The sequence below is a fragment of the Camelus bactrianus genome, chromosome 9, assembly GCF_048773025.1.
Source record: "Camelus bactrianus isolate YW-2024 breed Bactrian camel chromosome 9, ASM4877302v1, whole genome shotgun sequence".
Taxonomy (NCBI): Eukaryota; Metazoa; Chordata; class Mammalia; order Artiodactyla; family Camelidae; genus Camelus; species Camelus bactrianus.
Genome location: NC_133547.1, coordinates 42,954,508 through 42,960,507, shown reverse-complemented (window position 1 = coordinate 42,960,507; position 6,000 = coordinate 42,954,508). Strand labels below are relative to the sequence as shown.

The 6,000-nt window shown below is 37.6% G+C and overlaps 1 protein-coding gene across 5 annotated transcripts in view; it reads right to left on the bottom strand.

The window, feature by feature from the left end:
* Positions 1–618: 618 nt before the first annotated feature.
* LOC105079746 (myomegalin-like) overlaps positions 619–6,000 on the bottom strand; it is a 90,688-nt gene continuing 85,306 nt past the window's right edge. For all 5 annotated transcript variants that reach the window (XR_012509181.1, XM_074370216.1, XM_074370215.1 and 2 more), the window contains one exon: positions 619–6,000. This exon is cut by the window's right edge. The gene's annotated coding sequence lies outside the window, so the exon portion shown is untranslated.

The window sequence follows — 6,000 nt, the reverse complement described above, 5'->3', positions numbered from 1 at the left end:
GCCTACTCGCCAAAAAAAGCGACTTCCTCCTGGTGCCAGCAAGGTAACTCCTTAGGAGATAACATTCCTTTTTCAATCTTGTAAGGGGGTCACACTAACCCACTACTCACCTTGCTGGACTATGTTAACTGTCAATATGTTACTTTGATGTATAATCCAAAAATTTATATAACTGTGCTTTGACCTCTAAGGGATAGAATAGTCCTCAGAGCTTTCAAAACACTGTCTCCCGGGTTATGATCCTCAGGTTGGCTCAAATAAAATTTTCCATTTCTTTCTTAGATTGACTACTAATTTTTTCATTGACAATGTCAGGCTGGGATATGTATGCAGATTTTCTGGAAGGACACATGAGACACCATGCACGATGGCTGCTTCTAGACTCTAGAAAAAGGGAATGCCATATAGGAAAAAGGATTTTACTTTTCTATTTATACTTTCTTTGGTTGATTGATTTATTTTCTGTGAATGCACTTTTAAAAAATGTAGTTAAATGTATTTAATGTATTTAAAAATACTAATATTTAAGACAAAATCTGTTTGTGCACAATTAATTTTTTTGAAATGAATAAAACAACTGTCTACACATATATCATGTGAAGCTCATTAATTATGAAATCAACATTCAAAACAAATTTATTACATTTGAAAAGCATCTGAAGGCTAGGTTTGATGTCATTCTACAGAAATTCACAAGATTGCATAATAATTTTTGAGAAATGAGAAGCAAACATAAATTAGACATCACTTACAGTTTAAATAATAATTTCAAAAGAAAAATTATACAAAATTCTGTCAGAAGTTTCCAAGGAAATTTGATATTTGATTTGGGATGTGGTATTTTGAGATGTTTTGTATGATACCACTATGCTTGAAGCACAAGAGGCTCTTAAGATGGACCTGGGTAGCATCAACTCCAAAATATCTGTATCTATACAGACATATATGAAGTAAACTTATATATTTATATATATAAATAAATTCATATCTAATTCTGTCTATGATATTTGATAAAAGGCCATTTGATGTGTACAAGGAATGATAAACTTGTTATGAGAGGACTTCACTACCTCTTTCTGCTTTTATTTTAATGGAGGTACTGGGGATTGAACCCAGGACCTCATGCATGCTAAGCATGCGCTCTACCACTGAGCTATTTCTCTCCCTGCATTTGGTACTACTTTTAAATTACATCCATATAATACATAAATTTTACCTCCCCAAAAAGTTTTTCATGTGAAAAAAGTAAGACCTTAAAAACTGTGGTCTTAAAATCTTCAATGATCCCTGGAAGATTTTGGCTGGATTAGTAAAAGATGATTTATGAGCACTCAAAGGAATTAACCCAGGTGCCAATTTGGGTCCACTAAGGGCAAGTTCATTCATTCAACAAATATTTACTGTGCACCAACTGGATCCCAGTTACTGTGCAAAGCTATGAAGAATGAAGCTGAAAACAAAACAGGCACGTTCCTGCCCCTTGTGGAAATCTAGTGAGGAAAACAAATAATAACAAAAATTACAGCATAATTACACTTGTGATAAGTGCTATGAAAGGAAACACAGGGAGACATGTGAGAACATAATCAGAGGGACTGGCCTCACTGCAGGAGGGGGCAGTGCGAGAGAAATCCTCTGTAAGCAAGCAGCATGAAATCTGAGCCCTGAGGCTGAATAGAAATTGGGAGGGGCAGGATTGCTACAGAGACAATCTAAAAACCACATGTGAAAAAGGCATGAGACAGCAATAAACTTGGCATGCTAGACGAACAGAGAAAAAGCTGAGGTGGCTGGAACAGTAAACAGGGGGGAGTGCAAGAGAGAGACTAGCCAGGTAACTGGGACCCGTATCACACAGGCACTAATGCTGTTTCCTTTTTTGAAGTGATTACTAGACAGGTAGATTAAAGAAATCCAAGGACACACTAAATTTGTTTCCAGCAAGACAGTGGATCAAAATGCTTGGGATGAACCACATTTATCAGTTCTACAACCAAATTCTATCCAAAATCCACCCACTTCTCCCCATGTTCTGTTTCCTCCCTAGATCAGGCCAACATCATCTCTCCCCAGGGCACTGTTTTCACTTTTACCTCCCACATTCTCTATATAGTAGCTGGAGTCTTCTAAAAACTAAATCATACCATCTAGACTCTTTCCTTAAAAGTCCTTCAACAGCTTCCCATTTGTCACAGGTCGGAGTTCTTCACAAATGTGGAGACCAAGTTGGGGACCCAAGATGCTTATTAAGGTTTAACACCTGTGAAGGAAAAGGAAGCAAGCGGGATGGGACAGAGGAAGAAATTAAAGTGACGCAGACCCAACAAAACCTTGGCCGACCCGACAAAACCTTGGCCAACCCGTCAGGGATCTGAAACACGTACTGTCCATCGAGATTGTCTGGTGCCGCTCACTTAGTCACAGATGTGGTTTGCTCCATGAAGAGTATGTTCTCAAAACAGCAAGGCTCTCTGCAGCTGAGGCAGTGCCTGGAAAAGGTGTCAGCTCAAGGCTGTTTGCAGACCACATTCTTACATCTGGAAGTCAAATCCTTCCTTAAAGGGCAATCAGGGTGTTGCATCCCCTTATCCAGCTCATCATCACCTTTAGAATAAAAGGAATTTAAGAACCTAAATAATCTGGCTCCTGCCCATCTCTCTTCCACTTGCTTCTGTTGAAAATTTGCTTGAGGTACACTAGCCTTCCTGTTTCTTGAAGCTCATCCTCTCCTCTGGGGCTTTGCCTTAGCTCCTCCCCTTGCCTGGAATGTTAGACGTCAGCCTTCATGTGGCTATCTCCTTCTAAAGCTGTCTGCCTCCTTCCTCATTACTTCCTCTCTCGTTGCTTGGTTTCATTTCCCTCATTCACTTAAGTAAAATTATCAGAATTGTTTACATCTGTCTCATCAACCAGACCCTAAATTCAGTGAGGGTATGGATCTGATCTGTTTTGTTCACTGCTCTATCCCCAGTCAGTACCTAGAACACGGTAGATCTTCAATAAATATTTGTTACTTTGAATCAGACAAGGTGCAGAAATGTATGTTCAATGGTACCACAGAGTGCTACAGTTTTAGCTAATTGAACAACTTTGCACAAATAGTATTTACTAGTGTATTAAGGTTAACCTGAAGGGAGAGCTCTAGTTGGCTGACACAAATGTGTCTGGTCTTGTCAAACAGTTACAAGTCAATGATTTGTGTAGACAGAGAATGTGTAATCATCCAAATTTCTGATGACACAAAGCCGGGAGGGAGTATTGGCGCCTGATATACTGGATGACAGGATTCTTATTCAAAAGCAACTGAAAGGCCATCAAAAATAGAATGGATAGCTGTGTATATTATTCATACAATGGACTACTGTACAGCAATGAAAACGAGTGAATTACTGCTTTCTGCAACATGGAAACATGGAAGAACTTCACAAAGATAATGCTGAGGGAAATAAACCAGACACACAAAGTATACACTGCATTATTTTATTTCTATATACTTCAAAACCAGGCAAAATTATCCTATGGTGTTAAAAGTCAGGACTGTGGTTCTCCCGAGGAAGGAGGAAGGGAGCAATGATTGGAAGAGGGCACGAGAAAGGCTTCTGAGGTGCTGCTAATGTCTATTTCCTGACCTGGGGGGTGGTTATATGGGCATGTTGTTTATTTTTCAATAATACATTAACCTGTGCACTTATGATTTGTACATATTTTTCTTTTCTTTTCTTTTTCAGTGGAGGTACTGGGGATTGAACCCAGGGTCTCATGTATGCTAAGCATGCACTCTACCACTGAGTTACTACCCTCCCTGATTTGCATACATTTTTATACGTATGTGTAGGGAGATGTAATTCATTAAAAGTGTAGTTCCTGATTTTGAATGAAAGAATTTTGATATTTTGCCACTAAGATTTATAATTGCTATTTGTTTACAGTAAATAATCTTTATTATATTTAAGTAGTTTCCTCTGATCTCTTGTTTCACAGAGGTTTTATTAGAATGGCTGCTGAATGGATTGTAATACTTATTGCTGCAGGGATGTGGGGTAAAAGGTATTTTCATGAAGCTGCTACTGAAACATAAAGTATTACAGCCTTTTCGGAAAGCAACAGCTGGCAAGAGCTATTATTTTTAAAATGTGAACCAGCAATCTCAGTTCTGGGGAGATATCCTACTCAAAAAACCCACTACTTTCAATAACACTATTGGCGTAAAAACACTGCAGTTCTATACACATGTACATGGATATTTATTGGTGAAATGTTTTAGGTGGCAACACACACATACAAATTGTAAATACTATGTATGCCATCGATAGGTGAATGTTTGCAAAAAAAAATATAATATATCCATATTTGGAAACATCCATTAAAAGGGCTAAATTTGTACTCTGCCAGTTGATTTAGAGGGGTTTTAGATGAGAAACTGCTTTAAGTAAAAGTCAGGAAAAAAGTAGTCACTTTAATAAAATGACTAAAAAAAAATCTATATTGAATATGTGTATATCTGTATTTGTCTGTATGTGGTCATATGCACATGGAGAAAAATGTTAACAACTAGGTTGATAAAATGGTTATTGGAGGGTAGGAATTGATGAGGTGACAGAGGAAGGGACAAGAGGGAGGCAAGGGAAAAAAAGAAAATAAAATAAGAACCAAAGGATTTTTTGGAAAGCTCTATATGAGCCAATAATCTCATATCACAGGTGAAAAATCAAATGCAGTCTTAGGGACATTAACAGATTGCATTGTGTCCAAATCGAAGGACATAATAATCGCAGTGTACTTTATGCTGTTGAGATCAAATCTAGCATATTGTATCTGTTTCTGGACACAACACTAAAAATAAAACAAGTACCCTTCTCTCCCCCCAAAAAGAAACGGTTTCTCTTGCTTTAAGAGAATCGGTTAAGAATTAGGCAAACCTAGTTTCCAATTTCTTTTCAGCCACTTGCTTAGCTATGTGACCTTGGGCAAATTACTTAATTCCTCTATGTTCTAGTTTCTTCATCTGTACAATGGGGATAATTATTGTTCCTCTCTCTCAGGGTTATTTAGGATAATTACAAATGCATGCCAAGAACTGGCATCTACATGAAATGCAATAAAAATAATTAATGTTGCCTTTGTTATTAAATTAAGTATTTATTGTGAAAATTAGAATTTACATACAAGCAAGAAAGTAAAAACATAACCATAATCTTATTTTCAGGGTTAACTACTGTTTACTTTTGGATGTTTGTGCATTTACTCAATGAGATCTGAGAAATCATCCTGAGACCTGGTGATAGCTTAGGTTGGACAAATTAGCAGCCACCAGATGTGTAAAGGGCTGTTGTGTAGAAAAGGGATAGACATATTTTGTGAGGCTCCAACGAACCACAGCAAGAGGCAAGGGTTACAATGAGAGCTGTCCAGCAATGGAATGGGCTGCCCAATACCATAGGGAGCTCCTTGTTACAAAAAATAACAGAGTCTTAGTTGGCAGGACCTCTCCCTCATACAAAACTGAGGACGTGCAACTCCACCAATTAATCCCACTCCATATGGAGAAAGAAATCAAAGGGAGGAGGTGGGCCTAGAAAGAGTTTACATCTTATCTTCAGGTACTGTTTGTCTGCTTTCTTAATACTTGGGGTCTTTTCCTGGGAAAAAATTCTGATCTGGCAAAAATTCACAGTAATTACTCAGAGGAAAGGAAAAGAAACAAACAAACAAAAAATATATTAGTGTAGTTGGAAAAAAAAATCCTAAGAACGTGGTGTTGGTGGGAGAGAAGACTAAATGTCTATATAAGACCCACCCAAGTGCTTTTGATGTCTGACCAATTATTATCTTATTATTCTTCCTGCTATAGATACAGCTGCAGTTTATGTGACAGGATGTTTAAAAAGATTAAAGAGAAGCTGTAGTAGGGTTCTGAGGTGATAAGAGCTCCTAGAATACGTATTTATGGACGTTTAGAATATAAGTTCCTGTACCTTCTTAGAATAAACCAACTATTTG